Here is a 10,882-nt window from a genome sequence, read left to right on the forward strand (position 1 = left end):
GAAGCCGCATTTAAAGCTTCAGCAAAAGAAAAAGAAGAACTCAATGAATCAGGACATATTTCAGAAGAAGAAGAAGAAGAAGCAAACTTCGTCAAGAACCTTCAACGGGGTTCCGGAAGATTCAGAGGTAAACTACCTTTCAAATGTTTTGCCTGTGGTAGAGTCGGCCATTATGCTACCAAATGTCCTCATAAAGATAAATATGATAAATGGAAGGAATCTGCAAAATGGAATAGAAAACAAAGTGTAAGTAAAAAGAGCTACTATACTCATGAAGATAGCGATGGTTTATCAAATAGTGATGAAGATGAAAATAGTAATGACTATAGACTTCTGATGGCTTATGAAGATGATGATTTTTTTGATGCTTTAGATGAAGATGAGCTTTATGAAGAAATCTCTAAACTCAAAATCTGTTTAGAAGAAAAGAATATGGTTATAGATGCCTTGACATACCAACTTGCAGAAAGAGAAAAACACAATGAAAAACTAGAATGTGAAATTGTGGGTCTAAGAAAGGATCTTGAGAAAACAAAAGCTCTCAATCTTAGATTTGCTAAAGGATCAGAAACCTTAAATGAAATTATCAAAGTGCAGCGTTCTCCTTTGATAAAGACAGGTCTTGGATATACTGAAGAAGCATCTCAATCACAGAAGCCGTCAACCTCCACTAAAAGCTATCTTGATGCAGCAAAGAGCAGTGAACAGTTTGACAATCATCAACAAAGGCATAAAGCAGATCACCAAGTAAATCAGGCTCAATTTACTTCAAGGATGAACAGAAGACACAACCAACCTCGGTAAATCATACTCAGTCTGCCTCAAAGATGAATATCAATAGAAACTACAATCACCAGGTCAATAGATTCCATAATCACAGGAACTTCTTTAATGGTCAATGTTTCTCATGTCATAATTTTGGACACAAAGCTACTCAATATGTTGCTTACAAAACCATCATGACTAGAGAAGCATGAAATCAAAGGAATGTGACAGGGATCAAGAAAAGTTCCTATAATAACTTTTCTCTGCTTGAAAATGAAATAGAATGCTCAATTTGTAACAACCTTGGCCATGAAGAATCTGAATGCAGGAGAAAATTTCGGCAAATATCTCAAAAGGAGAAAACTCCATTAAATCCCAAAATATGGAGAAAGAAAGAACTACAAACAGAAAGATATGGTATAGCCTTGTATGAAAAAGGACAAGAAAACCAGTGGTACATTGATAATGGATGCTCAAAACACATGACAGGTGACAGAGAAAAACTACGCTCATATAATGCCTTAGAAAAGGAAAAGAGTGTCTCATTTGGAAACAACACTCCTGCCGTCATAAAAGGTAAAGGCTCTATTTTCTCGAAAGAAAAAGTTAAAGCTGGAAATGTCATGTATGTTGATGGCTTAAAACATAAATTGTTGAGTGTGAGTCAAATGTGTGATCAAGGAAATGAAGTAGTGTTTCGATCAAATGGATGTGTTGTTCATGAGCTTGATATAGGAGAAACCGTGATTAAAGGTACAAGAACTCCAAACAACCTATACATACTCAAGGGAGGATAGCAACAATGTTATCTACGCAAAAATGATGAAAACTGGCTATGGCACAGAGGATTGGGACATCTAAGCTTTTCTCAAATAAGAAAAGCATGCAGATTCCAAGCTGTTCGAGATCTTCCAGATATCAACATTCCTGAAAATAATATATGCAAATCATGTCAATTCGGTAAGCAAACCATATCTCAATTCATCAAAAAGGAAGGATCAGCTAGTAAGCCTCTTGAAATTGTTCATACTGATTTATGTGGACCATCAAGGAAAAATTCACCTCGTGGAGAAGAATACTTTATATTGTTCATTGATGATTTTTCCAGAATGTGTCGAATAGGTCTTCTAAAGCATAAAGATGAAGCATTTGAAAAGTTCAAAGCCTTCAAAGCTTTGGTTGAAAATGAATCAGATCACAAAATCAAATGCCTCAGATCTGATCGAGGAGGGGAATTTACCTCGGATGAATTCTTTGACTTATATGAACAAAATGGAATAAAAAGGCAGTTCTTCACCGCAAGGACTCCTCAGCAAAATGGAGTGGTAGAAAGGATGAAAAAAATTGTTCAACAAATGGCTCATGCTATGCTAGATGAACCGAGAACTCCTACAACCTTCTGGGGTGAAGCTGCATTTGCTACCGTCACTATTCTCAACCAAGCAAATTTTCGGGTAAACAGCACTCAAACTCTGCATGAACTTTGGTATGGTAAAACTCCTACGGTAAAGTACTTCAAAATTTTTGGAAGCAAATGTTACATCAAAAGGACTGATGAAAAACTTGGTAAGTTTGAACCTAGAGCAGATGAAGGTATTATTCTTGGCTACTCTTCCCGAAGTAAAGGATATAAATGTTATAACAAAAGACTTGGGAAAATTATTGAGAGTATTGATGTTGTAGTTGATGAAGCATGAAAAAATCCAAAACAGATAAAAACCGAAGATCATGACAATGAAGAAGATGAGGATGACTTTCCCACATCAAATCACATTGATTCTGAAGAAGAAACCAATGAAGCACCAGAAGAATAGATAACGATAGAAGAAAAGACTTCGTCCAGGTATGTTCAGAAAAATCATCCAGAAACTCAAATTTTGGGGGAAAAGGGGCAGGTGTGCAGACAAGAAGAACTATTGCTGAAACCTCAAGCTATCTAGCATTACTATCTTCCACTGAACCTCAAATGTGAATGAAGCATGCAAACATGACTGTTGGGTCAAGGCCATGAATGAAGAACTTGAGCAAATTGAAAAGAATAATACTTGGGAATTAGTTCCTAGACCTCATGATAAGAATATCATAGGAACTAAATGGATATTCAAAAATAAGCTGAACGAAAATGGAGAAGTTATTAGAAATAAGGCCAGACTTGTTTGCAAAGGATATGCTCAATAAGAAGGTATAGATTTTGAAGAAAATTTTGCACCTGTTGCTAGACTTGAAGCCATAAGAATGTTTTTTTCTCTTTATAGTTTTCAGAAATTCAAAGTATACCAAATGGATGTAAAATCTGCCTTTCTTAATGGAGACTTAGAAGAAGAAGTCTATATTGAACAACCAGAAGGATTCATTCTTGGAAATGATGCAAAACTTGTATGCAAAATAAGAAAAGCTCTCTATGGTCTAAACAGGCTCCAAGACCATGGTATTACCATCTTGACAAATATCTCCACCAACAAGGTTTTTCAAAGTGGTCAGCAGATAGCAATCTATATACAAAGATGGACACTGATAAATTGCTAATAATTGTTGTGTATGTTGATAATATCATTTTTGGTAGCAATGAAGAATCCATGAGTCAAAATTTTTCCTCAGTAATGCAGCAAGAATTTGAAATGTCCTTGATTGGTGAGCTCACCTACTTTCTTGGTCTACAAGTTCAGCAGAATAAAAATGGTATTTTTCTCTCACAAACCAAATATCTCCAACAGATCTTGAAAAAGTATGGCATGGAAGATTCTAAACCAATATGTACCCCAATGGTAACAGGATGCAGTCTTAGCTCAAATGATGAATCAGCAGCAGTACATCAACCAACTTATAGATCCATGATTGGCAGTCTGCTTTATCTAACAGGTACCTGACCGGACATCATGCATGCAGTGGGAATAATTGGAAGATTCCAAACAAATCCTAAGGAAACACACCTTCAGGTAGTCAAAATGATTTTCAAATATCTTCAAGGAACACAGAACTTTGGTTTATGGTATCCTAGAGATGCCGATATTACACTTCATGCATATACAGATGCAGATTGGGCAGGAAGTGTTGATGACAGAAAAAGCACTAGTGGTGGTGCATTCTATATGGGTTCCAGGTTAGTGTCTTGGTTCAACAAGAAACAAAGTTCAATTGCATTATCTACAGCTGAAGCAGAATACGTGGCCGCTGCATCTTTTTGCACACAACTACTTTGGATGATGCAAACCTTGCAAGACATTTAGATCACATGTACTCCAACTATCTCCATTCTATGTGATAATAAAAGTGCCATCGGTATTTCAAAGAATCCAGTCATGCACTCCAAGACCAAGCACATACCCATCAAATATCATTTTCTACGTGAACAAGTGCTTGAACAAAAAGTCAAATTGGAATATGTTCCCTCCAAAGAATAGGTTGTTGATATATTCACTAAACCACTGCCCAGAGAGACATTTGAATATCTCAGACAAAAGCTAGGAGTAGTTGCTACATCATCATGCTGTTAAATCCTATTTTCTTCAAAGAAAGGTGGTTATACGCGAGTTTCATAAAGCGTAGTCATGTACATGCGTGGGTTTCTGTGGGCACAATTGCATATATGTTGGTTTGAAGGAAAGCAGTGGGCCAGACTCAGGATAAAGGGGTCTGCCATGGTTCTGTCAATTATCTACTCTGTTTGACATTTGTTTCACTCTGTCGATAACATGTGGAAATATGTTGGTTCTCATAAAGTTGTTGATGACATGATGTATATCTGATTGATGATGATGCTTTGATATCTCTTACTGACATATGCAATGATCAGATCTAACAGTGAATAGGTGGAATAGATTCAGGGGGAGAACATGGTTGATGATAGTTTGGGAACTAATGATGGACATATACAAGTTGCTGGTCTGGATGCTGATTGAAAGATGTTGCTGATGGTGCAGATCATATGATAGTTGTTGATGACTATCAAGGTCTTGTTTAAGATATTTGGTCTCTGTTATATATGTCATGTACATCTTTTAATGTAAAGGTAATGAAAAGACCTAATTTGTAACCCCACTATGCATGGGATGGATGATGTAATGTTTTTTTTTGACATGTATAAACAATTCGTATATCCCCACTTGGTTGTGTGGATGAGTCAAATTTGTTATATCCCCACTTGGTTGGGAGATGGATGTTTGTATGAGTCATTGGTGATAGGAAGGTCATTTGTGATGTGTGTATAGAGTCATGTTCTTCTTTTAAAACATCTTTTTGTAGACCTTTCTTATGCTCACGGGGAGCATGGAATCGATCATGGGAGCTCAATTAGCACATTTCATCACATCAAAAAGTTCAGCATGCACTCAGGGGGAACAGGACCCTTTGCCCTTGATGTCAAAGGGGGAGAGTGACTTGGTGTCGTAGTTGTTGCCATCAAGTCCAAAGGGGGAGATTGTTGGCATTATGATGTATGTGTTGTACTTGATGGAAACCCACTTATAACAGAACAACTCACTTGTATATGGTAACTAGATGAATCTACAGAAGAGATATCAGATGTGAGAGAATGCATGACAATAGTGTTTACAGATGTGATGAAATGCAGGGCGGCTTCAAGGAATCAGTTTAGAAGGCAAATCACTCAGATGAAAGATCAAAGTATAGCAGGTAAAAAGTAAAGAATGACAGATCAGTGTTCACAGAATGAATAAAGAGAGGTATATGCAGGTTCACCATTGACCAAGCCATGTATACATGCAGGTTAATAGAACAAAAGGAGCATATAATGTACACATGCACTTTCACAGAAAGGAAAGCGCGTATAAGTTGGGAAACTAAGTTTTTGGTCTGAAGTTTTTGGTCCATGGTATTTTGATCCATGGTATTGGTCCATGTTATTTGGTCTGAGGTACTGACCCTAGGTATTTGATCCAAGGTATTGGTCCTAAGTGGTTTTTGGTCCATGGTATTGAGAAAGACCTAAAACTATATAAGGAGGAGAAGATCATTAGGCTAGAACACACAAGCATTGAATATCTGATGAAGTGTGAGATCTAGTATGCAGGTTATTGGGTTATGGTACATTGCTGGATTTGAACCAAGGAGGAACCTTAGCGTTTGATGAAAGATAAGACCTAATGATGCATTAGGATCTCAAGGCTTGAAGTGAATTATCTTTATGTGATTTGATCATGTATCTGACTAACTGACGCATGTTGTAGTCTATAAATATGATGATTTGGGTATGATTGAAGTCTGGAATAGTTGTAATGTTTAAATCATCATTTACAGATCTGTACAAAGTTTCAATTTAGAGAAGGAGCATATACACGTTGGTTCTGCATATCAAAACAGCGTATACATCATAAATTTGATTTGCAGATCTGTACGTTGGTTCGCCTTGAGGAAAGTGTGTATGCACGCAGGTTCAACACATGGAAGTAGTGTATACCTTAAAAAATATGTTTTAGTTGCTTTTGTTTGCTGTTGCAGTGTTCTAGGTTCTGGCTGATCCAGATTTAAACAGGAACGCAATAAATACAGAGATAACCATTGTTACGCAGTAATTTGTCACTGTCTCCCTGTCAGTCTCCCTACTGTATCATGGATTCAAAATAACCATGCTAATGCTCTCTAAACTGGCCAAATGACCCACTTTTCCAAAGTTTATTTCATCAGCGCGACTGTTATTAAAATAACCGCGCTGATTGGCGGCTGATAGTGCAACTGATGCGCTGCCAACGCGGAAGCACACGGGTTTTCCACACTGGTGAGCCAGCGCATCCTATGTTTGTATTAAGTCGCGCTGACACAGCCTGCTCCGTTATTAAGATGCAACGTCAGCGCTCCAGTCCAGTTATGCACCCGCGCTGATCCTATTTGGGCGAGTTTGTTCTAACAGCCAGCCTTCCAGATGACTCCAGACCTGGTTGTTGGCCTTGTGAATGTCGCCCTAACTTCTATGGCATGTCTGTTCGTCATTTGAACCACCTTCCTTGGAGATAAGCTCATCCTCCCACCATTCATGGAGACTCCTTCTCCTATTTAAACCTCCACCATTGCCATGAGCAGCTAGTTTGGATAGTGTGGAATTCATAGTGCTTAGAGTGTTGCTGCTAGTAGGTAGTTGGTGTGACAAGTGTGGATTTGCTAGAGGAAGCTTAAGGAAGGTTGTGAGTGTTGCTTGTGTAAGAGAGAGCTTTTGTTTTGGGAGAATCTACCTCCAAGGGTGAATGCTTAAGAGACTTGCTGGCTGGACCCTCTAGAGAAGGACTCAGCGTCAGAACTTTGGTTGTACCTTTCTCTGTTATTGATTAATAATAGATGACTACTGTTATGGTTCCATTCTCATTTGTCTTTGTAATGGTTAATGTGAATTACATCCTTTCTGACTGATGTATAATTGCATCTATTAGATTTCACGTTTGTGTTTGTGTTTCTCTTCGTGCGTGCAGGTATCTATCTATGGGGATCGTGGAAGATCGTGACCGGCCAAAGCGAAGGAGCGAGAACGACATCTCTTCATCAAACAATAGCGTTGGAATCCAAGTAGGTGTTCATTGCCTATCTTTTATTTGCAATTAGGAACTTGCACAGTAGCATTGATTGATTGTTGCTAGACCCATTCTGGGCTAGTAGGGATCGCATCTATCCGTAGAGGGGATTTACCTCTCCAACAACCATAAAGATAGATATGCAGCGGAAATAATACTTCATTTCATTACTATAAAATACTAAATATGCTTACAAATAGAAATGGAAATAAACCAACTAGGGCGATGGTAGCTTATCTCTGAGAAGAGATGTGGCGGCTACATGCCTCTGAACTGTCTTACAATGAGGCTCAAGGACCTTTTTGTTATTGAACAATAAGAGAAAACCCTAAACAACCAAAACCCTAACCCGAGGAGATGTAACACCAAGAGTTTGTGGGCCCCGTTGGGGTGAGTTGGATAGCCAACTTCCTGGGGTCGCTAATTGGTCATATTATCTCTGTTTGACGCGCATGATAACCCGTTGGAAAGATCTCTCCGAGGACTACGATGGAAAAGATGATTTTTTTGATAGAAAAATTGCGGGCGGTACATTTCCCAAAAAACGTCGTTTAGGGCCTGAAAACAGCTCCGGAAGTTTAGGACTCGAAAAACTGCTAAAAATAGTAAATTGTGCTACAATTTAGGAAACTGAAAAGACTGAAAGAGATAGTTGTGGGGGTCCAAATGGGATAGGTGGGTGGCCACCAACATCCACCTGGATCACTGGCTTGGGTTTTGGTTACTGTATTCTAGTGACAGTATTCTGAATGATCAGATTGATGGGTTGTCAAAGTGATTGATTGATTCGGTTGTGGTTGGTTCAAAAGGTGATTGGTTGATGCAGATATATTTGATATGCTGTTGTTGATGGATCTAGTCTAAAATTTATGAAACGTGGTCCCTAGAAGAAAAAGGAGAAGGTCGTAGCCTTCTATAGGTCGGCACCTACGTACTAGTAAACACATTAGCTAGTACAAGAGCTAGGGGGTTGTGGCTCCCTTTTAGTAGAAGCTGGAGAATGAGAGAAGGTTGTAGCCTTCTGCAGGTAGAAGCCTGCGTACTGGTATAGGACTGCACTAGTACAAAAATTGTCAACATAATTTTCTTATTAAAAGAAGATAGAGATGATTGCAGCAGGTGGTTTTCACCCATATTGGGTTTCCACCTTATATCTTGGTGTTCATGTGTGTTGCTTATGTGTGATGCTTTAATTTGTTTTTACTGCACTATCTAATGAATTCTTGATATATTGATTAAAGTTCAATACATGATAATTTGGGTAAACCAAAAGATCTCTGCATATACGCTGGTTGCATCAAGTACAGTCACATATGCATGCTAGTTCACTAAACTGAAGTAGTGTATACAAATCAGTTTTGAAAATTAAATTATTGATCTGATAATACTGATTCACCCCCCCACTTAGTATTATTTCCAACAAATATGGGGATAATATGGGAACAACAATAACATTAAGGGATACAACGACAATAGTAATGGGGGAATAATTAGTATTATAGGGACCTAACATGGTGCTTCCTGCTAGTGGGTGCTAGCAAACAATCAAAGGGAATTGGTGCTTCCCATGAGCGGTGGCTCACAAAATAGATTGACGTAATAGAGTAGGTGGTCTCATTTTACACCAATAACAACAACACAATTTGGTGGTTTTTTCCTGAAAGGGTTTCCACATAAAACCTTGTGTCTCATGTGTATGATTCTTATGGTGTGTGCTTATATGTTGATTTCATATTGTTGCCACATGATATGTTGTTTTTGGTTATATGGATGGTTTCCAAGTTTAAATAATAAAAGTAAATTAGCATAAAAATTTAAAAATTAGCCTTAATAACGATTCACCCCCCTCTTAGTATCAACATTGTTTCCAACAATTGGTATTAGAGCCTGGTTCCTTCAAGAATAGATTAATCACTAGAAGGTAGATCAAAGGGAAACAATGGTTAATCGAGTTTGGCTAACAACAGAAGGAGTTCCATTTTTTAATGGATCAAAATATGGATCTGGAAGATCGAAATGGAAGCCTACTTGATGATAGTCAATGAAGACATTTTGTTATCTGTGATATATGGAGGGAGGAATGAGTTCAATACAGAATCCAAGGAAATCATCATGAAAGGGTTGTCTAATATAGATGCTAATAGAGTGAGGCATTGTGAGTCAGAAAAGGAAATGTTGGACAGATTGAAATGTTTATATGGAGGATAAAGGTACATAGTTCAAGAGGAGGTCGAACCTTGTTGCTCAAGAAGTGACCCTGAATCTCGGAAAGTTGTTAATAATGAGAATAAGAGAAGGAAGAAGAAGACAAATAAATCTCAAAGGAAATATGCTCAAAATATTGAAGATCCTTCTTCCAGTAAGGAAGTTGTTTCTCATCATTCTCAAGAGGATGATCAAGACTCTGAAGAGAGACTATGCTGCTCTGAAGGTAAACTATTTTTCTATGATAATTTTAAAGAGAAAGGTAACTTATACATTATTTTTTTTCACTTTTGGTTCACGGATACCCGGGTCAATGGGTAGCCGCTACATCCAGGGTTGTTCAACACTGAGTGGATGCTCCCGAAGGCATCAACACCCCTCGGCCTATTTACTGACCTAACCCCAAGAGCTTTCGGGATTCGACCCTGTGACCTCCCATTAGCGAAGCACTTGATTTGACCGATTGAACTAACTCTCGGGGCTTGAGGAGGACTTATACATTATATGTACATATTCATTTTATAAATATAAAGATTGTCATACATGTAGTTGTTGTGAAGAAAGACCTACATTTGTAGCAATGGCCGATAAGGTTACCTTAGAGAAAGAAGAGAGATCCCAGGTTTGCTCATCCACAGGAGAAAATGAGAATACCCCAGGTAGTGATGAAGAAGGGATAACCCTTAAACCTTTGGAAGACTCCATGGACACAAATATGGCTTTATATATCTTTGGTGACTCTGTTAGCACCTCTAATAGTGAAGAAAATGATCTAGATGAAAGGATCTATTTGACAAAGAAGTTGATCTCTGCTCTAAAAGAGATCGAGGAGTTGATTTAGAAGAAAATCTCAAGAAAAAGGAGAAGTTCCATGGGTATGAGCTTGAGAATGAAAAGTTGGGAAAAACAATAGTTGATATAAATGCTCAACAAGAAGTGGCTAGCAGATTGAATGAAAGGTTAACCATTCAATTGGATGAAAGAGAAGCTCACTATGAGAGACTACACACTGGAGTAGTTTCATTGAGACATGACTTAGAAAAGTTTGATAAAGAGTTGTCTCAATATCAAAATCTTAAGGGGGGCACAAAGCCCTTGCGGGATATGCTTGTTAAGCATAGATCCCCACTCATCAAGGTGGGTTTGGTTTTCAAAGCAGAAACTAGCTCCAATAGGGCAAGGGTCAACTTCTTAGGTAAAGGGAGTTCTAGGTTCAAACAACAACAAAGGAAAATAGGTTATTGGATAGCAGCAGCAGCAAGAAGAGACCTAGGAAACTGAAAGAAAGAGTGTAAGGCAGTAATGAAAACTTTCATGGAAGGCACATGAAGAACCAACATAGGTCCTTTTCTCCTCAAGGACAAATCCTTTAAAGAAAAGGTAACCTCTGTAAT

Source organism: Pinus tabuliformis, chromosome 5_1, assembly GCF_031772625.1.
Source record: "Pinus tabuliformis cultivar Carrire ecotype Pingquan chromosome 5_1, CPIR1, whole genome shotgun sequence".
NCBI lineage: Eukaryota > Viridiplantae > Streptophyta > Pinopsida > Pinales > Pinaceae > Pinus > Pinus tabuliformis.